The 26,527-nt window shown below is 48.4% G+C and overlaps 1 protein-coding gene across 8 annotated transcripts in view; it reads left to right on the plus strand.

The window, feature by feature from the left end:
• The first annotated feature begins 9,418 nt into the window (after positions 1-9,418).
• PC (pyruvate carboxylase) overlaps positions 9,419-26,527 on the plus strand; it is a 97,217-nt gene continuing 80,108 nt past the window's right edge. For 2 of the 8 annotated variants that reach the window (XM_045893202.2, XM_045893201.2), the window contains exons 1-2: positions 9,419-9,737; positions 14,610-14,647. The gene's annotated coding sequence lies outside the window, so the exon portion shown is untranslated. Of the gene's footprint in view, positions 9,791-10,050; positions 10,406-14,609; positions 14,648-22,510; positions 23,422-26,527 lie in introns of those variants that run through there. The other 6 variants (XM_045893203.3, XM_045893205.3, XM_045893206.2 and 3 more) reach the window with 5 other exon arrangements.

Consider the following 26,527-nt stretch of genomic DNA (forward strand, 5'->3'; position numbering starts at 1 on the left):
TCTCTCTCTCAAATAAATAAATAAAATCTTTAAAAAAAAAAAAAAGAAAAGAAAAAAAAGAAAGACAGCCCGCACAGCGGGCTCAAACCCACACTCTCACTGAAAGCTGGTCCGGGAAGAGTTTGCTGACTCAGACTTCTGGGACGTGCTGGGGTGAATCACTGACTCTTGTGTCAAGCATATAGCTGCCCGATTCCCTCCCGCCAAGTGTGTAATCTTACAACTTCCCAGATCCACGGAGGACAAGGAGATGTGTGTTCTCTTCCTTCCCTCCCTGCGGCCTCCTTGCCTTGGTCAGCTGGGAAGCTCTTGCCTTCTCCAGAAGCTGCTGTGCTCGGTGATAACCTCCCCTGAAGTCCCCTCTGCACGGGTGAGGGAGGCAGCTCCCCTCCAGTCCCACCCCCATAAACACAGTTTAAACACAGCAATTGTTGCTGGATGTTTTTTTTCTCCGTTGGTGCCCGCGGTTCTTGGTCACGCCACTTCGAAGAATGAAGAGGTAGACCAGACAGAGTGGTGGGCAGCAAAGCAAGGTTTATTGAGTGATAGCAAAAGTGATAGTACAAAGCTCCTAAGGAGGGAAGGGACCCGAAGGGGTTGCCCCCGGAGTTTCTAAGTCTAGGAGTTTTTACGGGCTTGTTGGCGGGCTATTTTCATCGGATGAACCCTCCCTGCGCCTGTCATCCAATCAGGTTTTTGTCACCTATCTATCATATGGGAAAGGGTGGAGGGCTCCTTCCAGGGCAGTGTAAAATCCTTTTAAGGGTGGTTTCCTCTTAGGGTGGAGGTTGGGGGGTGGGGGGCTTGTCCCTGCCTGCCTGCCTCCCAATTACCCTTCATCACAGTCACACATGTATGCCTCCCCTCCGCCCCCCAACACTAGGTGTCTCTTGAAGGCTTTTCATCTCTGTGTTCCCAGAACACAACGTAGTAAGTACTCTGTCTTAAATATTGGAGACTATTCATTGTCTATTGCTGGCTAAAAAAATTACCCCAAAACTTAGTGGCTTAAGGAAACATTCATGTACCACCTCACAGTTTCCGTGGGGCAGGAATCCAGGCCTGGCCGAGCGGGGCCTCTGGTTCAAAGTCCCTCACAGGCTCCAGTCAGGGGCCTGCAGCCATCGCAAGCTTCAGGTGGGGGGAATCTGCTTCTAAGGTCACTCGGATGGCTGTTGGTAGGACTCAGTTCCTTGCAGGTGGAGAGCCTCAGTTTCTCGTTGGTTGTTGGCTGTTGCCACATGGGCCTCTCCCAAGGGCAGCTCCCACCATGGCGGCTGGCTTCAGTTGGAGCTAGCAAGTGAGAGGGCAAGAGATGGTGGGCAGGCAGAAGCCAGAGTCTTCAGGGAACTCAGTCTCAGAAGTGACCTCCCACTGCTTTTGCCGTTTTCTGTTCCTTCTAGGGGAGTCACCAGGTCTAGTCCCCACTCCAGGGAGAGATCCCCACAGGGCTTGAACACCAGGAGGTGGGATCATTGGGGGTCATCATGGAGGTGCTTACCCACAGACCAGGATTTTATTATTATTATTATTATTTAAGATTTTATTTATTTATTTGAGAGAGAGAACAAGCAGGAGGCGGTGCAGAGGGAGAGGGTGAAGCAGACTCCCCACTAAGCAGGGGGTCCGATGTGGGGCTCCATCCCAGGACCCTGGGATCATGACCTGAGCTGAAGGCAGACGCTTAACTGACTGAGTCACCCAGGCACCCCTTGTTATTTTTTTTTTCTAAAGATTTTATTTATTTATTCATGAGAGACAGAGAGAGAGAGAGAGAGGCAGAGGGAGAAGCAGGCTCCCAAGGAGCAGGGAGCCCGATGCAGGACTTGATCCCAGGACCCTGGGATCATGACCTGAGCCGAAGGCAGACGCTTAACCATCTGAGCCACCCAGGCGCCCCCCCTTGTTATTTTTTAAAATTTATTTATTATTTTAAAAATATTTATTTATTTACTTGAGAGAGAGAGTGTGTGTGTGTGTGTTTGCATGCACATGCCCAAGCAAGCATGAGCAGGGGGAGGGGCAGAGGGAGAGAAATCCCCAAGCAGACTCCCCATTGAGCACGGAGGACTCCGTCCCAAGACCCTGAGATCACAATCCAAGCCAAAATCAAGAGTTGGACGCTTAAACAACTGAGCCACCCAGGTGCCCCAGATTTGTATTTAAACCATCATGCTGCCCGAGTTTAGAGCCTGGCGCTTCTATGTGAGAGCTCTGTGCTTTGAATGAGTGGCTTACCCTCGTGTGCCTATAATTTCTCAGCTACAACGTGGGGAAAATACCTTATTTCATCAAACCTAAGGTGGTGTTGATGGAAAGGTAGCATTAATTCACACATCATTAACAAAGAATACTTGAGGGGCGCCTGGGTGGCTCAGTTGGTTAAGTGTCTGCCTTCGGCCCAGGTCATGGTCCCAGGGTCCTGGGATCGAGTCCCGCATCGGGCTCCCTGCTCAGGGGGGAGCCTGCTTCTCCCTCTCCCTCTGCTGCTTCTCCCTGTCAAATAAAATAAATAAAAATCTTAAAAAAAAAAAAAAGAATATTCGGGGTGCCTGGGTGGCTCAGTCAGTTAAGTGTCTGCCTTAGGCTCAGGTCACTCCCCCCCCCCACCAACTTGTGCTCTCTCTCTCTCAAATAAATAAATAAAAGATTTTTTAAAAAAGTATTCATTGCCCATTCATTGGAAGATACAGTCCATTTCAGAGAGGTTAAAATGGGGAGGAAATGGTGTGCCGTGAAATTAATGAAACACATGGTATCTCTTTCCTAAAGTGGTTTCTGCGACTTAGATATACAGAAAGGCTGCAAATGGGGGCAGGTCACCCAGATATTCTTATTAGCGAGCCAATGAAATTAATCTACATCTACACACTTCGGGCAAGACTTTTTTTTTTTTTGATGATACCTAGGAGTAAGGCCAAGGGGAACAGGGTAGGATCTCTGCCCCCAGAAAAGGAGGGATTCTCATATACATAAAGGAAGGCACCTTAAAACAGACACCAAGTGCTGAGAGTGGAGGAAAGAGAATGGGATACCTCATTTGGTTTGGGGGTAGGGAGAATCTGGGCAGGCTGCCAGGAGGAGGTGGTGTTGGAGCTCAGCCTCTAGAGAAGGAAGGATTGGTGCAGTCGAGATGGGGGTGAGATCCTACAGGTGACCAGAGCCTGGGAACACACAGGGTTACCCCTGGGTGGGAGAAGAATCTGGAAAGGCAGATGGAGCCCAATTTCTAGGGAGGCCTGGAGATGGAGATGGAGTGTGGCCTCTGTTCCAGGAGCCTTACCTCTGTGCTTGCATTTCATCCTCACACTACTCTGAAAATTAGCCCCATTTTTCAGATGAAATAACAGAAGCCCAGAGAGGTGAAGCAACTTGCCAAGGACACACAGTGAGTAGTGGGTCTTAAATTCATGACTGCAGCATCAGGCCAACAAACAGAGGCTTTAGCAAATGTGTGACCACCCTTTGTGGGTCGGGCCTGGGTCTTCACACATCCTACAGGATGATCAGACAGAACTATGAACCAAATGGTTAATGCCCCTAGAATTTTCCTTAAAAATATGTTGCCCGCCAGAAGTATGGCGAGGGGCTGTGCAGACATACATATTTAATTTAAAATTGTCTGTGTATGTTTCAACTGATAATTCATCTCTTTGCCTGAGCAACTCTTATAATACAGTACATTTGGGGGGAACTAGTTCTACTTCGGAATAATGGTACCAGATGTGTTCATGGTTGTGGTTGTCATTTCTCCACAGGAGACTAGAATGCCAGGCTATCAGGTTCAATGCCAGACTTTGGCCACATTATCACTTGGAGAAATCAAACAAAGGGAATGATAAATTATAATAATGCTATTGATTATGAAAACTCCCATGTTCTGAGCACCCATTCTCTGCCAGGTGTTGTGCTTAGGGCTTCCTATATGTAGTCCCAAGGAAGCAGGGGAGGATTATTTCTACGTTACATACAAGCAATTGGGATCAATTCGTGTAGGGTCCTGGAGCTCATAATATAGGTGCTCTTGCAGTTTTTCTAATATGCAGGACCTGATGACTATTGATGGTGAGCCTGTCCCTTCTCCTGTGTGAGCCTATTTCCTCATCTGTAAAATGAGTGGGTCTAGGGATGCCTGGGTGGCTCAGTCAGTTAAGCGTCTGCCTTCAGCTCAGCTCATGATCCCAAAGTTCTGGGATTGAGTTCCACATCGGGCTCCTTGCTGGGCAAAGAGCCTGCTTCTCTTCCTGCTGCCTCCCCTGCTGTGCACTCTCTCTCTCTGTGTCTGGCAAATAAATAAATAAATAAATAAATAAAATCTTAAAAAAAAAATGAGTGGGTCTAGCTGGAGTGTCCCAAACTTTCCTTGTTAAAAAACACCAGTTGCTGGTCCCGGTCACAAGCCCCCTGCATGGACAGGTCCCGATAGGGGCCTGAGAAGCTGTCTATACAATCATGTCCCAGGTAATCTATATCTTGTGGGAAATCTTGGAAACATAATTGCTCAAGGCCCTTCTGCCTCTGAGGACTGTGATTTTAGGACTCAGATTTCAAATCAAAGCCCTGCCTTTGAAATCTGAATTCTGCACATTCTTGCCTTCTCTTTTCCCCCAAGGCAACCGTTGGAGCAAAAAGACCACAGCCTGGGGATCAGGGGACTGGAGGTCCAGTCCTGGCTCTGTCTCTGACTAGCTGTGTGATCCAGAGGGAAGTCATTTCCTTTCTCTGAGCCTCAGTGTGAGAACCCAAGGAGCTGTGGCTCAGGGTGGGGAGGGGGAGGATTTTACCCTCATCTGCCTCAGCCTTTGAGCAACCTGTGAGCAGCCTTGGTATGGGCCTGAAGTGCTGGGGGGCTGGGATTTGCTAGACCAAGGCCCACCTTTGCAAGTGGAAAGTCTGACCATTTTGGAGAGATCCCATGATGTCATGGGCTCCATAGGACCTGCAGACTGAACAACCAGAGTGGGAGGAGGCCAAAAAAATAGGGTGGGTCCCTGGGGGTAGGAGGTTTATGACATTAACTAATAATCCTGGAGACCGTAGTAGGGGAGGCATTGGGATTTAGGTTCCCCCCAACCCCAAAACAGTATTTGGGTGGCCCTGGCAAGGGTACAGGACAGCTTCATACAGCTGTTCAGTTTCCACACTGCACAAACACTCTAGGCGAGCTGGGACTGCAATCCAGCCCATGCTTTGCCAGCTCAGTCACATGCCGGCATGACTCTACTGCCTAAGAAGGGCCTCAGCACCAGGATGCTGCCAGAGGAGCATCTTTTCCTCATTGTCACACGGTACAGCATGGGTTAACGGAGTTTATATATAGGTGGGGCAGCCTGGACCCTTGAGGACCTGCTGAGAGGAGAACAGATCTTGAACCACCTCCACCCCCATCACACACCCCAAGGGTTCTGGGCTGCTTCGAAGAATAGAAGACACAACTCCAGCCCGTAAAAAGGACAGGTTTTGTCCATTCTTCTTGCCTCCTCTTTCCATCATGAAGGATTTAACCCTGAGGTCTCACCAGCAGCCAAACTATCTGAGGTTCCAGCTGCCAGAATTTGGTTAATTGTTTTTAAAAAGTGACTTTCTTTTGTCTCCCAAGGGGAGACAGGGGATCTGGGGCATCTAGATTGTCCTTGTGAGGTCCTCAGGGCAAAGCGAGGCTTCTGAGCTGTCAACAGAGAGAGGTGGGTTCATGGTGGCTGTTATAGTTTAAGGGATCCACCTGGGTACTTCTGCTTATCCTCCTCAGTCCTAACTGCTCTCGGGCCTCCCCACAGCTCCCTCTCAGGCAGTGCTTCCTGAACTTGCTGGGGGGCTGTCCCCGCTGATCCCCTCTATGCCTCCAACCTATCATGCCTCCCTGCCTTTGTTTAGGCCTTGTATGGGATTCCTTTTACCAATAAATTTACCTGATAAGCTCTCAACTTATCTCTGCCTGCCTATCTATCTATCTATCTATCTATCTATCTATCTATCTATCTATCTATCATCTATCTATCTATCTATCTATCTATCAACTTAACATAGGCATTGCCCCCTCCAGGAAGCCCTCAACACCCCTCTCATGGGGTAAGGGACCCCCTCTTTGGACTCCCATAGCACTCTGGCCATTATCTCTAGCCCAGCACCACACTGTTTTGAAATCATACGCTTTGAGGTATATCTCCCCCTCTGGTCTAGGAGCAGCTTGGGTGTGGGGCAAGTAGCTCCTTTTTCTAAACGGCCGCAGAGTGACCGTACCTCATTGTCTCTCATGCCACCCCTCCCTCCTTCCTGGTCTGGGGCATTGTAGATGCCTCCCTCCTCAGAATCTGCTCCTCCCACCAGGCCGTGCCCTCCCCCTCTTTAATTCTCCCCTTCCCCTTAAATGTGGTGCCCTCTGAACTCCCCTCTCTATTGGTGGACTCCACTCGGCCTCAGGGGCAGTCCTATTCCCTCCCAGGATTTTAGCCATTAAGTGTGGGCTGATGACTCCCATTCCTTCATTTGCTGACTATTTATTAAGCATCTACTGTGTGCAGACTCAACTCTTGTAGTGGTAACATTCAAATGTGAGAAAAGGGATGGGAGTACAGAAGACAAACACAAACCAAGAACTTTCCAGAAAGTGATTGACACTAAGAAGCAATTTGTTTTTATTTGTTTTTCTAAAGATTTTATTGGTTGATCGATTGATGAGAGAGAGCGCATGTGCCTGGGGGGGGGTGCAGAAGGAGAGGGACAATCACCACCCTGAGAGGGTGACCTGAACCAAAATCAAGAATTGGATGCTTAACCAACTGAGCTGCCCAGGTGCCCCATCTGTTTTGTTTTTAAAGAGCCCAGGAGGGGGGGGGCTCTTATTATCAGGAAGCCAAGAGAGTAACTTCTCTTGGTCTCTTAGTGGGTCTCAACACTGACACACAATAAAACCATTTGGAGAGCTTCTTAAACTAGCAATACAATGCAGAGATCTCATTGCCCAGATACGGACCCAAGTAGTATTCTGCTGGTCATTCTAAGACCTCTGAGTTGGTGCTCAATATGCGTGAGACCCATGGAGTAGCGCTCAGGAATCTAGCAAACACCCTGTCCCAAGGAGATTCCATCAGAGTGGTACGGAAGCCCACACAGAGATATACTTTCTCTAAGTCACATTAGGCTCTCCACCCAGGTTTTGTCTGGGCGGTTTTCTCTATCTGGGATGGAATACCACTTTTAACTTTGTCCTCATGGGGAATTCAGCCTAGGGGTAGGACAGAGCCCCGATGGAGAGGTGTCTTGTTTCCTAATCTAACTTGAACTAGATAATTTATGTACCTGAGCTAACTGTTCAAAATCCATACTTTTTTTTGTTCACAGTTTCTAGTTCTCAATAGTTTCTTTGTTCAGACCTCTACATGGTGGTGTTGACACGGGAATCACCTGAACCTGGCTGGAGCCACCCACTCTTTGCTCCAGACCCACAGGTTCACAGGCAACCAGCCAGGACTGCTGACCTGTCACAGTGCCTACAGCATGGCCAGACCTAGAGCAGGGCCTTGCCTTTCCTGAGGGACACTGGGGCCCACATTTTACACATACACAGCAAGGGATATAAGATACAGGCAGGAAATGTTGAAATCACAAGGTAGGCATGCTAGAGAAGTAATAGGGACAACAGTGTAATAGGGACTCTGTGTCCATCAAGTCCAACCGCTTATTTATTTATTTATTTGTTTGTTTGACAGAGAGAGAGAGAGAGCACAAGCAGGGGAAGCTGCAGGCAAAGGGAGAGGGAGAAGCAGGCTCCCCACTGAGCAGGGAGCCCGATGCGGGGCTCGATCCCAGGACTGTAGGATCCTGACCTGAGCCAAAGGCAGACACTTAACCGACTGAGCCACCCAGGAGCCCCAAGTCCAACTGCTTTTAAGAGGAAATTCAATCCAGAGAGGGAAGGGCCCTGGCCAAGGTCACACAGCTTTATTTCTTTCTGGCATAAATAAAGTTCTGACGTAGAAAGAGTCCTAGAACCTAGACATCTAATAGAATGTGAGCTCTAGGGGCACCTGGGTGGCTCAGCCGTTAAGCATCTGCCTTCGGCTCAGGTCATGATCCCAGGGTCCTGGGATGGAGCCCAGCATCGGGCTCCCTGCTCCGTGGGAGGCCTGCTTCTCCTTCTCCCACTCCCCCTGCTTGTTTTCCTGCTCTCGCTATCTCTCTTTCTGTCAAATAAATAATATCTTAAAAAAAAAAAGAATGTGAGCTCTATGATGTGATGCCACAAGGTATGTCTTTTCACCACTATGTCCTGGCATAGCACTAGGCTCATAGTAGGGCACAATCAAATGAATTGTTAATCGAATGACTATGTGGGTCTGCAGAATTGGGATTTTAATCCTTGTTCTGCTACTAAAATAACTGACCTATCACGGTGAAGTTCAGCCAGATAGGTGGAAGGAAGGACAAAAAGTTGGAGAGAAAACAAGAGACAGAGAATGTAACAGACACAACAGAGAATGGAGTTGTAATATCTCTCCATGCACAATAAGCAATTTCTTTCTTTCTTTCTTTCTTTCTTTTTTTTTTTTTTAAGATTTTATATATTTGACAGAGAGACACAGCGAGAGAGGGAACACAAGCAGGGGGGTAGTGGGAGAGGGAGAACCTGCCTTCCTGCGGAGCAGTGAGCTGGATGCGGGGTTTCAATCCCAGGACTCTGGGATCATGACCTGAGCCAAAGGCACACGCTTAACGACTGAATCACCCAGGCGCCCCTCAATAAGCAATTTCTAGTTAACAAGATGTTCTCATAGTCCTTGATCCTCCTCACTGTCTGGAAGCAGGTTATTTTTCCTCCATGCACTCATTACCATCTGATGTACCCTATGTTTTGTTTATTGTCTGTCTTTTCTCTCACTGTAAAGCAGAGATTTTGCTTGGTTTTGGTCACTCCCATATCCCCTGGTTGGCAGAGAGCCCAGCTTATGAAGCTTTCTGTTTAATCAAGCCTTCTAAACCTTCTAGGTCCCGAGGGGCCTCAATTTGCAGATTAAGAAACTGAGGCTCAGAGCGATGAGGTTGCTTGTCCAAGGTCACACAGAGACGGACTCCTGCCCATCACCACCACCCCCACAGCTAAGGGACACAATCACGCACACCCGTGTGGTATAACCGCCATCTCCTTCCTCCTGCCCTTCGCAAACGCTTTTCCTTCGCTCTCTTCCCCGTCGGCTCCGTGCATTTGCGTTCAGCCCGGGTCTCTTGAGTCCCCGTGCGATCTGTTATGCTTGCGGTTTTGGGAGACACGTGCTACTCGGGTGAATGAATCGCACGTCCCCACCCCCGCCGACAGCCAATCACAGCCCGTCGGAGCCCAGTTACTTCCGCCTATTGCGGGTGGAGGCCCCGGCGGTACGGCCCACGTGAGGCTCTAAAGACAAGGGAGTAGGCGGTGTTGCGCCAGGGGCGGGCTCTCCCAGCCTTCTCGCCAATCCAGGGACCCGCCGGCGACGCGAGGGGCGGGGCTGACGTGGGGCGCCAAGGCTTAAACGAGAGGGGTAGGCGGGGGGTAGGGAGGAGCCCTGAGCGGGGAGCGGTGAGTGACGGGAGTCACTGCCCAATAACAGGAGGGGATGGGCTACCTGAGCCAATAATAAGTCTGCAAGGCGGGGCCAAGACTGCAGCAAGTTCGGTTGCGCGGAGACCGCAGCTGTTCCCTGTCAGTGGAGGTAGCGGCGGTAGAGACGGTGGCGACGACTTGCGGCGGAGGCGAGGAGGTGAGTGCCGGCGGCGCTACGCACCTTCCTCTACTCGCGGCGGGTCGGAGCAGGTGGGCGTGCGCCAGCGCCGCCGCGGGGGACGCTTATGTAAGGGTCGCGCGCGCCAAGGCGGTGCGGGCTCCACGAGTGACGGCTGGAGAAGACGGCGGCGGGCGGTGCGCGACGCGACGTGCGCCGCCCCTCCCCTCCCCCTCCCGCGGGGACGGCCGGCCGACGCGGGCCCGCCCCCGCCCTCCTCCCCGCGCACGCACGCGCTCCGGGGACCGTGCTCCCGGCCCCCTCAGCCGGCCCCCGGCCCGCCTCGCCGCCGGGCTTCGTCCGCCCCGCGTCCGTGGCGGCGGCCGGCGGCCTTATTCCTGTCCTCCGGCCCATTTTGCAGATGGAGAAACTGACGCACGGAACCCCCAAATGCCTCGGGCGAGGTCCTTGAGGGTTCGAGCCCAAGTCTGTCAGAACCGCGAGCCCAGGCTTTCCCCAGCGTACTGGAAGTTGTTCAGCCCTGAAGAAAGCCGCGGCGTGCACGGCGAGGGTTTTCCGTGTTCCAAGTGCCTGCCCTCCGCCTGTTGTAGGGAGTCTCGTAGTAGTAACGCTGTCGGGCATTCTCGGTTGCACTTGGTTTCAGAGGCGAAGCAGTGATTCGTCCGAGGGTGTCTTGTGAGGAGCAGGTGGGGCTGCACTCAGCCCGTTATTCTCGGGCTTGGAGCATTTACAAAGTGCACTGGCCGGGGGCGGTGAGGAGCAGCGGGCGGTTCTGGAAGTGCCCTCCCGGGCACGGAATCGGGAGCCCTGGCTTTGAGGACCTGCCACGGCAGGTTCTTTCCAGCGGGACTTGTTTTGTGTACTTTTGAGTGAGTTGTTTCACGTCTGGCGAGCTCTTTCCTCATCGCACAAAATGCTGGGGTGAGGCCAAATCCCTAGGTGCCCGGCAGCTTTGAAACTTAAAAATCGAAATGTTCATTTTGTGAGAGAGAGAGTAGGCCAGGGCGCATTGTCCCCATTCTGCAGCTGAGAAAGCTGAGGCTCCAGGTGATGCCGGCGTTTGCCAGATCTCAGTTAGCGCCTCCAGTGTCTTTACCAAGAAGGCTGTGCCTTGTCTGCTGCCAGCAGTCCTGGTTGCCCGTGCCACCCTTGCCCTGCCTGTGATGCAGACACTTCTGGTGGGGGTGGATGTGCTCGGCGTTTGCAGTTACTCTCAGCGACAGCTTTTCTGTTTGCCCGGTCCTCATCCTAACTCTGGAACTCTCCATCGCATTCTTTCGCACACCTACCGTGTTGGGAGCCTTAGACTGGGCATTGAGAGAAGACTTGGGACGTGAGGTTAATCCTTGCCCTAGGACTGCTGGCAGACTGGGGAGAGAAAAAGAAGGAACCTAACCAGCGAGTCAGCGTGCCACAGATGTTTGTGGAGAGCCCAGTATGGGTGAGGTATGGCCTCTAGGAGGCCTCTGGGAAGTTCGGTAAAGGCCCACAAATCAGGCAGACCACACACTAAGGCCAGGGAAAGGAGCAGTGGGCGAGACTGGGGCAGGATTTTTGGAAGAGGTGAGTGGTGAGTCTCCTTCAATTCCATTAAAGCCTTCAGTGAAGAAGCAGTGATTGGATTTGAGCAGTCCAGGTTTTATTAATGGAGGAGAGGTGAGTTTTCAGCAACTAAAACCTGCAAGCGAAAGGCTGAGGAAGGTGGGAGGAGGAGGTGGGGCAAGTAGCACTTCCCAGTTGAGTAGAAGTTTGGTCGGGCACTTTGAAGAGGCCTCTGCAGGAGATGTAACAAAGGTGAGGGCCCGTGCTAAGGTGCACAAAAGTCAGAAGTGGGATTGGGTTCCGCAGGTGCCATGGGGCTTGGTTGGGCCCCAGGGACCCAGAAGCAGGCCTGAGCTACAGGTTGTGTCTGTGTTCTAGTGAGCAGCTTGTGAGCAAACATCCTGTTTCTTAGTGGCTGCCCTGCCCTGCTGGAAGAGGCTTTGTTCACAATAGTTGCTCAATATCTGTTTGTTGAATTGAATTCGGTTGCCAGCCAGTTCCCACAATTTGTCCCAAAGTCCTCTCTGTGCCTTCTTTCCTGTTCTCTCTCCCAAAGCCTGCTCCAGCCTGATGGACCTTCTCTGTGCCAGTTCTCACTTCCAAGATCATCTTTCAGGGAGGTTCGCCCTGGTGGCTGTAGCCAGTTGGACTCCTGCTGCCTTTCATGTACCAATACAGGCCACCTGCCCTTTTTTTGCCCTGCTCTTTGCTTTCTCCTTGTTTCACTTCCGGCACCCAGTAACCCAGGTACTGTACCAGGTGCCAGTCCTCCCAACATTGCTCACAGAGGCCCTGGGACCATGGCAGGGTAGACCTCAGACGCAGGTCATTCCAAGTTACAGTTCTCTGTGTCCCTCTGCCCTGTGACCTGTCAGTGCTGTTGGCAGATGTTTCAGGTGAATTACTGGAAATGGCTCAAATTGGAAACCAGTGAGGAAGGAAGGGCAGAAATTGGGGAACCAGGAAAGGAGTCCTGTTTGGGAGCTGCGTGGGTGACTGTCATAGGGCAGTGAATCTGGGAGGAAGGCCTGGATAGGCCCCAAACCATGCAGATCTGTCACTAGCACTCTTCTGCATGAGCTGGACGCCTCACTTGAGTAGACATTTTCCTTGAGGAGTGAGGTGGGCCTTCTCGTTGACTACCTCCCAGCAACAACTGACCCTCTTCTGAATGGGCCCCGACTCCTCATATCCAGAGAGTATGCCTTTTTGGGGGCTAGTTTCTCACTAGAGACCTCCTTTGCAGAAGTGGGCCATTTTGCCTGCTCAGTCTGAAACCTCACCTGGGCCTGACTGACCATCCCTTGGTCTCTGTCCTAGCTGCTTCTAGTCTCAGTTGTGGACACGTTGTCGAACTGCCAAAGGAGTAGGGCACCATAGTGGACAGTGGGAAATGATGGAAAGAAGATCCATTTCCTCTTACCTACTGAGTGAAAAGATGTGAGGCCATCTATTGGGCTTTTTCTTCCATTTGACACCACAGGTACCCTCTTCTGCCTTAGCCCATGTCTGAGATGGCTTGCCATCATCCCAGACTTGCTTTTTAGTGTCCTGCCCCGCCCCGCCCCCCTCGCCCCGTCTTGTTCCTTGGTGACCTTGTTTTCTGCAGGACTTTTCCTCTTACCTTGTCCTATCAAAGTGAAATTATTCTTCAAGACTCAAGCTTTCCTGCATTATTAAGTCTTGCCAAGTCTGTTCAGTTGGATGTGGGCTCTCTCTATTAATAATAATGGTAACTAATGATTTATTGTTATTAACAATAAAAGTCAACTTTTATTGCACTCTTACTGTAACTGTAAGGTGGCAGGGGGCCTTGCTAATCCCACCACACATATTACCTCACTTGGTCATGACAACAATCCTACAACAAAGGTACTCCTAGGCCCTCATTTAACGTATGTCCCAGGCTGCCAGGCTCGTAGTCCCTGCTTGGCTCCCTCTCATGTATTACCCCATTTTCATTCCCTGTTAGTAGCCCTCAACAACTTGCTCTTGGGCTTTTTGGGAACAGAGCCTGTGCCTCCCGGCGTGGCTGCCTCATGCAAGGTATGTGCTCGATAAATATTTTATTGAATTGAATGCCCCAAACATTCATTTCTAGCCTTTACGTAATCTATCAAGGCAACTGATCTTACAACATGGATTCAGTCCATTTGATGGCTTGCTGGCCTGTGTCTCCATTTTGCTCTTTACTGACAGGTGTGACCTTTCAAAAACAAGTGGTCAAGGAGCGTCTGGGTGGCTCAGCCGTCTGACTTCAGCTCCAGTCATGATCTCGGGGTCCTGGGATTGGCCCCCTGTCAGGCTCCACGCTCAGTGGGAAGTCTGCTGCTCCTCCCTGGGCTCGTGCTCGCTCTCTCTCAAATAAATAAAATCTTTAAAAACAAAAAAACCCAAGTGGTCTGTAAAACTCCAAAAAATGATGGGCTTCCATGGGCCTAAACAAGAGGTGTGCTCTCCTGTGTGTGTTATCTCTGCAGGAAAAGATCTGAGGGGGCTGCCTGGGTGGCTCAGTTGTTAGGTGTCTGCCTTCAGCTTAGGTCATGATCCCAGAGTCCTGGGATCGAGTCCCACATCGGGCTCCCTGCTCGGCGGGAAGCCTGCTTCTTCCTCTCCCACTCCCTCTGCTTGGTGTCCCCTCTCTTGCTGTGTCTCTCTCTGTCAAATAAATAAATAAAATTTTTAAATTAAAAAAAGGAAAAGATCTGAGGAAATAGGGAAATAGGAAACATACCAGCTCTCAGGTCACGTAAGACAGTTCTTAATTAGTGTCAAGTTACTTCATGAAATAGGAACCAGGCTCAGAGAATCCAAAGGGGAGCTACCTCCTGAAGGATTAGAGACAGCTCTGCGGAGAAAGTGGGCCTGGGGCTGAATGGAGGTGGGCAGGAAGAGAAAACACTTCAGATAAAACAATAAAAGTTTCCAGAACTTGTTCTTGTGTAGTGGGTGCCAGAAAAGGGTTTTACTTTCATGCTTCTGACTGAACACGTTGGCTAATGTCTGAGAGTGTCCTTTGTACCAGGCTTGGTGCCAGTGCTTTGTGTATGTTACCTCACTGGGAACTCTCCGAGCTGGATGCTGTTGTTATTCCCATTTCACAGATGAGGAAACAGGCTTTGAATGGTTATGGGAATGGGTGGCTGAGCAGCAAGGGGTGGGGCCCAGACAGTTGGACAAGAGCCAGGGTACTCTCAGCTCCCCCCACCCCCGCCGCCGTCCCAAGTCCCTAAGATGGAAGCAAAGGAACAGTTCTCTGGGTTCTAAATCTATGTTCTTGCCACTCCTAGGTTCTCTGGGGAATGCCTGGAGAAATGAGGATAACACTTCTTTTTTCTCTTACTTTAGATAGCAGCTGCCTTCTGAGAGCTGACAGAACACTGAGGGTAAGTCCGTGCCTGATTCCAGGTTGGTGGGATGCGCATCGGTCTTCAGGAGCAGGTGTAGGTGTAAGCAGTCCTGGCATGTCCATCATCAAGTTCAATAAATAAGAAAGGTCAAGCTCTGAGCTTTAGAAAGTATAAGCAGTCCTTGTCTGTTCTTGATCTCCCTTGGTTTACACAGGAAAGTGACATCTGGCTCTCTGCTGGCCCCAGTAAGTAGCCGGCAACCTCGGCAGGAGGCCTGACTTCTGGAAGGGTGTGGCTTGGGAAGCTGGTCAAGGGGAGGGTGGCGGGGCTTCTCAGGACCACAAGAAGCATGTTTAGGGCTGGGCAGCCTCTGGGAAGACCCCTTGAGTCAATGGGTAGAACAGGCAGCTGGGCAGTGGGGGACTTGAGGAAGTGTGAAGCTGGACATGGGAGGTGGCTCTGTCTGCTGGCTGTAAAGACCCTTGATCTGTGTTTCCAGACAATGACACCCAACCTTTGGGAGTCCCAGTGATAAGGGGGTAAAGGGGTGAAGTTGGACCTTCTTTGCCCACATAGTGCTCAGACAGCACTGTCCCATATAACCCTCTGCTTCTCACACAGGTTTCCCCCAGTGCACCGATCTGGGTGCATCTCCTCAGCCTAATGGCCAAGGCCGTCTGGGCTGCAACCCACCTAATGACCCAGTCCTATCTCCCTCTGCTAGTCCAACACAAACGTCCTGCCCGGCACGATCCTCGCTGTCTGTCTAGCGTCTCCCTGTATTTCAGACACTGATAATGTTGCTGTTCCCCACATCCAGAGGCAGGCCACTTGGCTATCCTCATTTTATAGACAGGTGCCCTGGGGGCTTTGTGGCTCAGGGACAGCCTTCCCCAGAGCTCATGTTCTGTGCTCAGAGTGGAGATTTCTTTGTGTTGGGATTTTTCTTTGGCTTCCACCCATTGTGTAGGGATTTTTCTCAGGTGACCCGTCATGACCCAGGAGTTGTTCTGCTTTCTGAGATGTTCCCACAGTCCTCTCTAGTCCTAGGTCTTGGACCAGCAGTGGCCATTTTCCAATCTAGGATTGCGTTTGCTTTGAAAAGTAGGTGGAGTGGGGCACCTGGCTGGCCCAGTTGGTAGAGCATGTGACTCTTGATCTCAGGGTTGTGAATTCAAGCCCCACATTGGGCGTGGAGCCTACTTAAAAAAAAAAAAATTCTCATCAAATGAAAAGCAGGTGGAGTAAAGGCAGATGGGTATGGATTTTTGATGGACTCTGCCCTCCACAAAGGTTCTACTGCCCTATTCTCCCTGCTTGCTCTCATTTTCCTATTCTTGGTTGATAGAGTTGAATGTTATTGCTCTTACTTGCATCCCTGTGCGGAGAGGTGGGAGAGTTGGGTGAAGGCTCCAAACCAGCTATCTTACGGAGCTGAGAAATTGGGGCCCAGAGAAGGCTGATTAGCAGAATCCAAGATTCTGACCTTCCCCCTGCTTTTTTAAGAGTACCCTCTTTTCTTGTATGTCTTCGCCCAAATCCATCAGTATTAAGGGAAAATTAGTTGCCAAGAAGGGCTGCCTTTTACCATGTTATCTAATTTGTTAAGGCTTGTCTGGCGCTTCATCCCTAAGTCCCTGCTGAATCCTCAGAGTTTTCCTTAGTTACTGGAACTAAGACTGCCATGGAAGGTGGCCGCCCTGCCCTCCCCCTTTGCCTTCTCCTTGGTGATCCTGGAGGGAGGGGGATGCTTTTTGTTGTTGTTGTTGTTTTAAGTAGTATGCCAGAAGGTGTAACTGAGGTCATCCCAGCACCCCCTCATTGCCGCTGTCCTGTAGCTCCTTATCCTGATTTGCGAGCAGGCCAGAGAAGGGGTGGGGGGCGGATAGCCAAGACTGCTCTAAGTACATTTCCTCGAGCTGTGTGTGGAATGGGGCTAGACTCCACATGTGGCAGCTCCCCTCCCCACAGACAACCATCCCTGGCTGAGGTCTTAAGGAAAATTACGTGATCTGTCTGTGCTGAGTCATGCTTAGTCTCGGAGGATCTGTGTGGTACCTTTCGCATGTCTGTCACTGGTCAGCCGGGAGTCTGGGAAGGGCTGCATTTACCCGGGAGTGATATCATGCTGCTAATCTGTTGTATTTGCACATCACTGTATGCTTCTCCGAATGCTTTTACTAATGTGCTTTATCAGCATGAAATTTATTAATATGAAATGTTTTGTTTATTCCGGATTTCTCTCTCTTTTTTTTTTTTTTAAAGATTTTATTTATTTATTTGAGAGAGAGAGAGAATGAGAGACAGAGAGCATGAGAGGGAGGAGGGTCAGAGGGAGAAGCAGACTCCCTGCTGAGCAGGGAGCCCGATGCGGGACTGGATCCCGGGACTCCAGGATCATGACCTGAGCCGAAGGCAGTCGCCCAACCAACTGAGCCACCCAGGCGCCCCACTGGATTTCTCTCTTAAGGATGAGGAAACTGAAGTTCAGAGAGATTAAGTGACCTGTTGAGTCTCAGGTGACTGGAATGTCTGGGTGGGGTTGGGGCACCCTTCCCCTCCCCCTGGGCTTTTGTGTAACACAAAGCTAATTTGGAAGTTACCTTGGTTGAAAAAAAAATTGATTTTCAATTTGTTAAAGTTACAAGCTCAAAAATCAATTTCTTCCTTTAAGGGCTAGTCTTTTTGTTATTTTATTTTTTATTTATTTATTTTTTTGTAGTTTATTTAATCTCCACACCCAATGTGGGGCTTGAACCCATAACTCTGAAATCAACTGTCATGACCTCTTCTAGCCCGCCAGGTGCCCCAAAGGCTAGTCTTTTATTTTTATTTTTATTCATTTATTTATAGAGAGGGAGAGGGGAGAGAGGGGAAGAGGGAGAGGGAGAGAGAGAATTTTAAGCAGGCTCCATGCCCAGCATGAGCTGGCGTGGGTCTCGATCTTACAACCCCAACATCAAGACCTGAGCAGAAATCAAGAGTCAGATGCTTAACCGACTGAACCAGCCAGCCGTCTCTAGTCTTTTAAATTTCACTTTTAAGTAAAGCCTATAGATCTTTCTGTTCTATTTATGATTCTAGAAAATTTTAACAAATCAGTTTGAAGGGACCTTTTGATTAATACTTGATTCCATTTGCAAACTTAACTCATTTGAAAATTTTAAATTGAATTTGTAAATTACGTTCAACCTTCTTTAATTATTTTAACGCTTCCAATTGTCTGCTTAACAAACATCCCTAATGCTTAAATAATTCCTGTAAATCTAATAAATTAAGCTGACTGTTAAATTTTCTTAAACATTCTTATACTGTTTTATGTTTTACCATTTTAAAGCTATTCTACTCACTTTATTGAGGTATTTCTAACATAATAAATTGCGCATCTTTAGTGTAAATATATAAATTTCCACATATGTATCCTCTTGTGAGACCTTAACCACAGTTAACATAGTGAACACATCCATTGCCTCTGAAAGTGTCCTCATGCCCCTTGGTTGTCCCTCCCTCCCATTCTTCTCTGCTTCCCCCATCCCCAAGTAGCCACTGAATTGCTTTCTGTTACTCTAGATTAGTTTGCATTTTTTGGAATTTTACGTAAGTGGAATCATAGAGTATGTATCCTTTTTTGTTTGGTTTCTTTCACTCAGCATAATTATTTTGAGATCTGTCCATGTTGTTGCATCCATCAGTAGTTCTTCCCTTTTGCTTCAGGGTAGTATTCCATTATGTGGGTACTCCACAGTTTATTTAATTCACATGTTGTTAGTCGTTTCAGTTATTTCCAGTTTTTGATGGTTCCAAATAAAGCTGCTGTGAATGTTTGTGTACAAGTCTTTATGTGGACATATATTTCCTTTTCTCTTGGGCAAATGTGTAGAGTGGAGTGGCTAGAGCATATGAAAGGTGTATATGTAACTTGAACTTGCCCAACCTTCTTCCAAAGTGGCTGTACCATCTTACATTCCCACCAGCAGCCTACGAGAGCTGTAGTCTCCAAATCCTCACCGACACTGGATATGGTCAGTCTTTTTTAGCCATTCTAAAAGATGTGTGTTGGTGTCTTGTGGTTTCTTTTTTGTTTGTTTGTTTGTTTTAAAGACTTTATTTATTTATTTGACAGAGAGAGACACAGCGAGAGAGGGAACACAAGCAGGGGGAGTGGGAGAGGGAGAAGCAGGCTTCCCGCCGAGCCGGGAGCCCGATGCGGGGCTTGATCCCAGGACCCTGGGATCATGACCTGAGCCCAAGGCAGACGCAAGACTGAGCCACCCAGGCGCCCCATTGTGTCTTGTGGTTTCAATGTGAATTTCCTTGGTTACTAATGATGTTGAGCATCTTTGAGCTTATTTGTCATCTGCTGTACTGATTTTAAACTTAATAAAATTCTTACTTAAAAACCAAACTCAGTTACATATTTTCATTGGAATCTTGAGACTGACTTGTTATTCTGAACAGACTGAACTCCCTTGAATTGAAGTACGTAAAATAACAGATACACACAGATTTCTTAACTCAAAATTATAAATACTATAGTTTTTATTTTCTTGGGCATATTTATTCTTAATGCTTTAACTTCCTGGAATTAAGGAATCTTACCTAACAAAGAAATAATGCTATGATTTCAAACTGTAGTAAATTATTTTCCTAAGCAACTTCAGGAGTTTCTCCACTAGATGACATTTCTTTATAATTCAAGAGATTCCTGGCCAGGATGAAACTAGGTCTTTTCCTTTGAGTCCAGCTGCTAGGCAGAGTCCTGATTCATCGCTGTTTTGCCCCCAAATGGGGATAGGCTCACAGCCCATAAGCCCCAGATTGAAACATCACGTTGCCTAATCCTCTTCCCATGGAACTCTGCACTTTTCCACCCAGGCTGCCATACCGTGTGACTGGATCACTAGATTCAATTAACCTATTTAAGGCTTCATTTCTCATGCACTATGGCCACAAAATAGGTGGAATTAAAGTACGAACTAGGTGGAATTGAAATTCTGTGTATCTTCCAAGGCTTTCTCTTACCAAGGACTAGCTGTAAAATCAGGCCAGTGACCCAGCAGTTTTGGAATTTGAGTCCCAGTCTTCTGAGTCTAAGTCTGGCATTCCACACCCTCCCCTCCCCCCTTTTTTACATCTTCTCAAATGAAGAGTAAGGGAGTCTGGTGGTACTTCAGAGTACTGGTGGTTTCTGGTCATGCTTGGTTACCAAGAAATCCTGGCACCAAGAACCCATGCCTGCCTTTTGCTTTTCTTCAATTCACCTTCCTAGAAATGGTGAGAACGCTGGCTTCTCCCTGACCTTGCATTAGAGAGCTACCAATCTCTTTGGAGGGCCCATTACCATCAAATTATTTTTATAGATTTGATGTTAGATGATAAATGGATTTGGACTTGTATTCCCATCCTGGTCACTATGTGTGGCCTCAGGAAACTTGTGGGTGGTTAGTGGGACCTGGTTGAAAATTATTAATGCCGCCTGACCTCTCCCGTGATGGCTGATGCTGACGTCACCCCATGTGTTGAAGAGTGAACGTCTGTAGAGTTCCAAGGAAAGGAAATCTGAGTGGGGGACTGCTTAGATTCCTGCTCTGCAGTTTGAAATACAGTCTCTATTTAGCTTTGGCTCTGAGTTTCCCCTTCAGGTGGTGAAGCAGCACTGTGTGATAATAAAGAGCATATGGGAGTATATTGATGATGGCAGTGACATCACTGAGTTAACAGAATCTCTGTTCAGAGAGAGAGGAAGATGTGCTCCACCACAGGGCAGGGCATTAAATGGCAGGCGATATAGAGAAGATCACACCTAAAACTTAAATAAATAAATAGAGCATACGACACAACAGTGTCAGTTCTAGAAATGTAACCTAAGGTATAACGGGGCAAGCACACAAACTGGGCTGCTCAGATCAGCACTCTTATAGCAGAAAATGGGAAACCGGGGCACCTGGCTCAGTTGGTGGAACGTATGACTCTTGATCTCAAGGTTGTGAGTTTGAGCCCCACATTGGGTGTAGAGATTACTTAAAAATAAATCTTAAAAAAGAAAAAAAAAAGAAAGAAAATGGGAAACCACCAAAATGTACCTCAAAAAAGTATTGCTACACGTGCAGTCTGTTCAGTGTCCTACAATGCAGCTTTGAAAATAGCCCTTGTACCCTAATCAAATGGTTGCTCTAAATTTGTTACCCTAGAACAAGATGAGAAAGGTATATTATAAAACAATGTGTAGCATCTCCTTTTTGGTTATTTTGGAATGCTATACCAAAATTTTTTTCCTAGTTGCTAGAATTACAAAATTATGTGTTTAAAATTTTTGTTTTGCTGTGTCTTTTATTTTTGAATAATCAGCTTTAAAAAAAAGAGAAGGGTGCAATTTATAATACGATGTGGGACTTAAGATCAGGGACAGAATTTTAACTATCAGAATTCCTCTCATTTGGATGCCTGGGTGGCTCAGTTGGTTAAGCGTCTGCCTTCAGCTCAGGTCATGATTCCAGGGTCCTGGGATCAAGTCCCGCATTGGGCTCCTTGTTCAGCGGGGAGCCTGCTTCTCCCTCTGCCTGCTTGTGCGCTCTCTCTTTCTCTCTCTCTGACAAATAAGATATTAACAACAACAAAATAATTCTTCTCTTTTACTCCTGTTCTCCAGCAGATTGTTTGGGGGGATCAAAACCTCTTTCTAAATGCCATACAAGTTATAGATTCCTGGGGAATAGTGGAATAAAGACTTCTTAAAAGATGCTTTTCTCTAAAGAAATGAAAAAACTGGCAAAAATTGTCAAAATCATCTTTTTCAGAATTCTGGAAATTAATGGCTTGCAGCAATCCAAGGAGCATTTACTCAAGAGAAATGGCCGAATCTTACTTTCAACAGAAATTATGAGTCATGCAAAGAAACGAGAAAGAATGGCACATAACATAGGAAAAGCTGCTGGTGGAAACTATCCCTAAGGAAGCTCAGATGTTGGACTTTTATAAAGACTTTAAATCAGCTATGTTAAAACATGTCTAAAGAGCTAAACTATGAGAACAGTGCCTCGCCAAATAGAGATGATAGAAATTATAAAAAAGGAACCAAAAAGAAATTCGGGAGCTGAAAATATAGTAGCTGAAATGAAAAAGTCACTACAGGGGCTTAATAGCAGAATAAAGCAGGCAGAAGAAAGAATCCATGGACTTGAAGATGGGTCAATTGAGATTATCCAGTTGGAGGAACAGAAGGGAGCAAGAATGAAGGAAAATGAACAGGCCTCAGATGCCTGCAGAATACCATCAAACCTATCAATATTATTACACAAAAAAATTCAACAGTAAATTTGAAGATCTAATTGGCTTTATTAAATGATTCTTGAATCTGGCAGCATCCCGTCTAGCAAGTAGAGGAGAGCTCTGGGGAGTGCTACCAGGTATTTAAAGGAGGGAGGGTGAGGCAAGGAGTTATTAGCAGAAGAAAAGAAGAGATTGTTCCAGACCAGTCACCTTTCCTCAGAGGGTGCAGCAGAGGGTCTTTTTAGATGGATTACCTTATCTTTCTCTGGGGATTGGAAAGGCTCACGGGACAGATTACTTCTTTTGTGCTGACCAGAAAATTCCAGATTGATTGGTTTAAGATTCCACTTCTAGAGAGGTTGAAACTGCAATTAAGTCTTGGTTTGCCCATCCTGGGGGCAAGTGACTCCACTTTGAGCTTGTGGCTTTTCTTTTCTTCCTTTTTCTCTTTCTCTCTTTTTTTTAAAATGTAAGCTCTAGGCCTAATGTGGGGCTTGAACTTACAACCTCAAGATCAGGAATCCATTTTTGTACCCACTAAGCCAGCCAGCGCCGCCCCCCCCCCCCCCCCCCCCCGGTGGCTTTCTTGTAAAGTGTGTGCATATGGGAGTCCTAGCAGGAGAGGATGGAGAGAAAGGAGCAGAATGAATATTTGAAGAAATAATGGCCAAAAACTTCCTAAATTTGATGAAAAACAATAGTTTATGTGCCCAGGAATCTCCACGAACTCCAAGTAGGAAAACTCAGAGAGAACCACACCTAGGCATCACGTAGAGATTCTTGAAAGCAGCTCTTAAGCAACGCATCACAAACAAGGGATCTTTGATAAGATTAAGAGCTCATTTCTCCCTGCAAACCACAGAGGCCAGAGGCAGTGGGATGAACACAGATGCCGAAATGAGGCAAACTTTCAATGCATTTGACCTTTGAGTCTGAGATAGCAGATCTCTTCAGTCCTCAGGGACAACATGTCTGTTTAGTCCCTAAATAACAATTGAGGTCTTTTCACACTTGATCTGCAGGAAGTCTTTTACCAAGTTCCCCTCCGCACGTATTTCTAGAAATGCCTAAGAAATGCTTATTCTATGTTCTACCAAGCTGAGAACGTAATAGGCCCCCCAAATATTTAAGTGAATGAAATCTGGGTTGCTTCCTTCTTTGGCCAGCTGTCTATCTACTCTTGTGCACGTCACCTGGTTCTCCCTGTCTCAGGGTTATTGTCTCTCTCCTCATACCATTTTGCCTGAAAGATGCAGACCAACCAGTTTAATAACGTCTCAAAGTACAGCTTTTAAAAGTATTACTGGGCGTTTCACAAAATTTTACTGACTGCTTGGGAAATAGCAGAATGGAATTACAAAACAGGAAAAAAAAAAGTTTTGCCTCAAGAAAAATAGAACGGTGGCTATAACCTAATAGTGGCAGCCTCTCCCCTGCCAGTAAGCCATCGGCGTGTCAACAAATACTGGAGTCTGATCCCAACCAGCACTTCCCAGGACACCGTTGAGCCACCTACTGATCTTCTGTTGCTTCTGTTGTTGGTAACACTCCTCATATGCGTATAGCACTTTCCAGTTTTATCATTTCGTCAGACAGTTCTTACTGGCACTGGTCAAGGTCATGGTTTCGCGTTTATGGATGACAGCAGAGGTTAGAGGGGTTCAGTGACTCAACCAGCTCCGCCAGGAAGCCTTTGAAAGCAGCACCTTGATTCCTGGCTGGAGTCCTTCCTGCTGTCACACACGGGATTAGAATGGGATGTGGCCATATCACTGTGCAGGGCCGAAGAGATCACTCTGAAACTCAGTCTTTCTTACTTGAGTTTATCTCTTGATGGGGGTTTGCAGCTTCTTCCATTAGAGCTGTTTGTGGTCACTTGGACTTCCAGGCCGACTGGGAGCCTCCACTCAGGACAGGGTCTCCTCCCTGTTGTGCTGCCTGAGGCTGAAGCCAGGGTCACTTCTGTAAGACCTGAAGGTTTGGCTCCGCCTTGCAGGCTTTTGACTGTTCAATTCCAGCCGGTTGCAAAGCTGCTGTTTGTTTTTACTGACCCAAGCCATCTTTCCCTCCCTTTTTACCCCCAATAGTCTTTTTTTTTTTTTTTAAAGATTTTATTTATTTGACAGAAAGAGACACAGCGAGAGAGGGAACACAAGCAGGGGGAGTGGGAGAGGGAGAAGCAGGCTTCCCGCTGAGCAGGGAGCCCGATGCGGGGCTCGATCCCGGGACTCCAGGATCATGACCTGAGCCGAAGGCAGTCGCTTAACCAACTGAACCACCCAGGCGCCCCATTACCCCCAATAGTCTTAAATGGCAGTTTGAATATTTGGCAGAACAAATTCCCCATGACCTAATGCTGCGTTTCACAATTGAATGGTTTAAGAAGGGCACAAGTTATTACTGTGCAGTATTCCAAGAAATTGTTCTTTCCTCAGACGTTTACTGTGGCAGGCATTGCTCTTTGCCGGACGCGGTGGGGCTACCAGAGGGAGCGTCTGACGGTGTGGCCCTTGCCCTTGGTCATGTATCCCGCGGTTGGGGAGAGAAGGCAGGCATGTGCTGGGGCAAAACACATGCTTGCTCAAGGAGAGCTTGTGAATGAGGAGCTGCCGTAATTGGCGCTCACCGAGGGCTGTTTCTGTGCCGGGGGAGATAGATGCTCAATGCAAAAATGACGAGTGGCTAAGAGCAGAGCTCTGGAGTCAGGCAGTCAGGAGTGGAGTTGGACTTTGGCCCTTTACCAGCCCTGTCACTTCTGGCAAGTTCCTGAGCCCCTTTGAGCCTTGGTTTCCTCATCTATAAAATAGGGACAATAAGACCTTCCTCACAGGGCCGTTGGGGGAATTAAACGAGATCACATTATGTGACGTGGCAGCCAGCGGACACATCACGATGGTGGCTGTGTTGATGGTCCTGGGGGAGGACAGCCACAGGGGAACACAGCGTGGAGTAGAGCACAGGACCCCGAGGGCCTGCAAGTTGAAGGGATGGTGTCAGGTGGGTGGCTACTCAGGAAGGACTTCTTGGGAGAGCTGGCTGTGAGACAGGGGGGTCCTGTTTGGGCTGGCAGAGAGTGTGGTGTGTAAGTGGGGTGTCTCTCCTGATCAGATGAGGGCCCCCAAATGTGGGGTGGAAGCCGGGGTTTGGGCAATGAAAGGATTCACCCGAGGCAGAACAAAGGAGATAGAAGTGTATTGAATACAGCAAGGGAGCGGAGGACAGGACAGCAAAGCAGAGACTGCAACGAGGCAGTGAGCGGGGCTGTTTTTAAAGGGGGGAGGTGAGGTATGGGGACGCACAGAATTCTCCCTTTTTTGGTAACTGTGCCAAACTGTGGCTGTAAGTAGCCCATTGCTTAGTTAGGGCCTATGGGTATTTTGAGGTGAGGCGCCCGATGGGCCTGTCTGTATTCAGCCAGGAGGTCACTGTGGGCCCTTTCTCCATTCCATTGCTTAAGCCTGTTTGCCTAAAAGCTGCCTCTACAGAGAGGAGAGGACAGCATCCAAGTGGTGGCACAAGGACAAAGGTCATGATGGGAAGAGGCGGGCATCGGGAAGGATGATGCCCCAGCCTCGCTGGTGGGAGGAAGATGGTGGAAGCCCCACGAGGGTGGAGGTTTGCGCCTGCTATGTTCACTGCTGAACCCACAGGACCCTGCGCTTAGGAAACCCTGTTGAAAGAATGACTGCTGTTGGGGGATTCATTCTGTGAATGCCCAGCTGCCTGCTGGGATCTGAGATGATGAGAAACCTCTGAGATGCTTGAGCGGGCAACCACCCATGGGTGAATGGGGTTTTGAAAAACTCTTCGGGAAGTAGCATGCTGGCTGGCCTGGAATGGGGAGAGGCAGGTCGTCAGGGTGGGAGACAGCTCTGAGAGGTCGTTGTAACTCAGACAGGGAGGTGATGGGCAGGAAGGAGCAAATACAGACAGCTACAGAAGAAAGGTTGCCATGGGTGGAGTGCAGAAAGGACTCAGCTCGAATTTTCAACTCTGCCTCCATCTTGAGATGCAGAGCTGGAAAAACAACCACGTTCATTGAGCTGAAGAGACAAATTGGATAGGCATAGACACAGGGAATTGGAATGGAATGCGCTTTTTGGACTGGGCTGTTCAGCACAACGCACAATTTCCTGAGAAAATTGAGTTTGCTTGAGACCAGAGCAGCTAGTCCTGAGAACGCACCTGGAATCCAGAGAGAAATCAAGCCGAGTCGTCCTACTTCTTGAATCGAGGGCCTTCCCTTTTCTCCCGATTTTAGGGGGCAGGAGCTGCTGACAGGGTCCAGGTGAGAGACCAGCATGCCATCTGCATGGTGAGCCTGTCAGAGCCCCTTCCGGCTTGGTTAGGTGGGCCGGCAGGGCTACTGGGGAGAGAAATGGCTTCCAGGTTCTTGGAGCTTTCCCTTTCCTTCCAGGGTAGGGAAGGTGGAAGCTGAAACTGCCTGCCAGCACTGGGACTTAACTCTAAGCAAAACAACGGATTTGTAGAGGTTAAATTCAAGAGGTTTTATTCTTTGCATTTTTTAGGTGCATGGTGAGGGAGGCATTTTGGAGAGGGGGAGCCTCCTAGCACACCCTGCATATGCATTTATAACTCTGGCTTCTGTTTTTCTTCCAACTACTTTGTTTTCATGTTTCACGTGCT

The sequence above is a fragment of the Mirounga angustirostris genome, unplaced genomic scaffold (genome assembly GCF_029215605.1).
Source record: "Mirounga angustirostris isolate CCGP_5_RB_7025 unplaced genomic scaffold, mMirAng1.0.hap1 SCAF_13, whole genome shotgun sequence".
Taxonomy (NCBI): Eukaryota; Metazoa; Chordata; class Mammalia; order Carnivora; family Phocidae; genus Mirounga; species Mirounga angustirostris.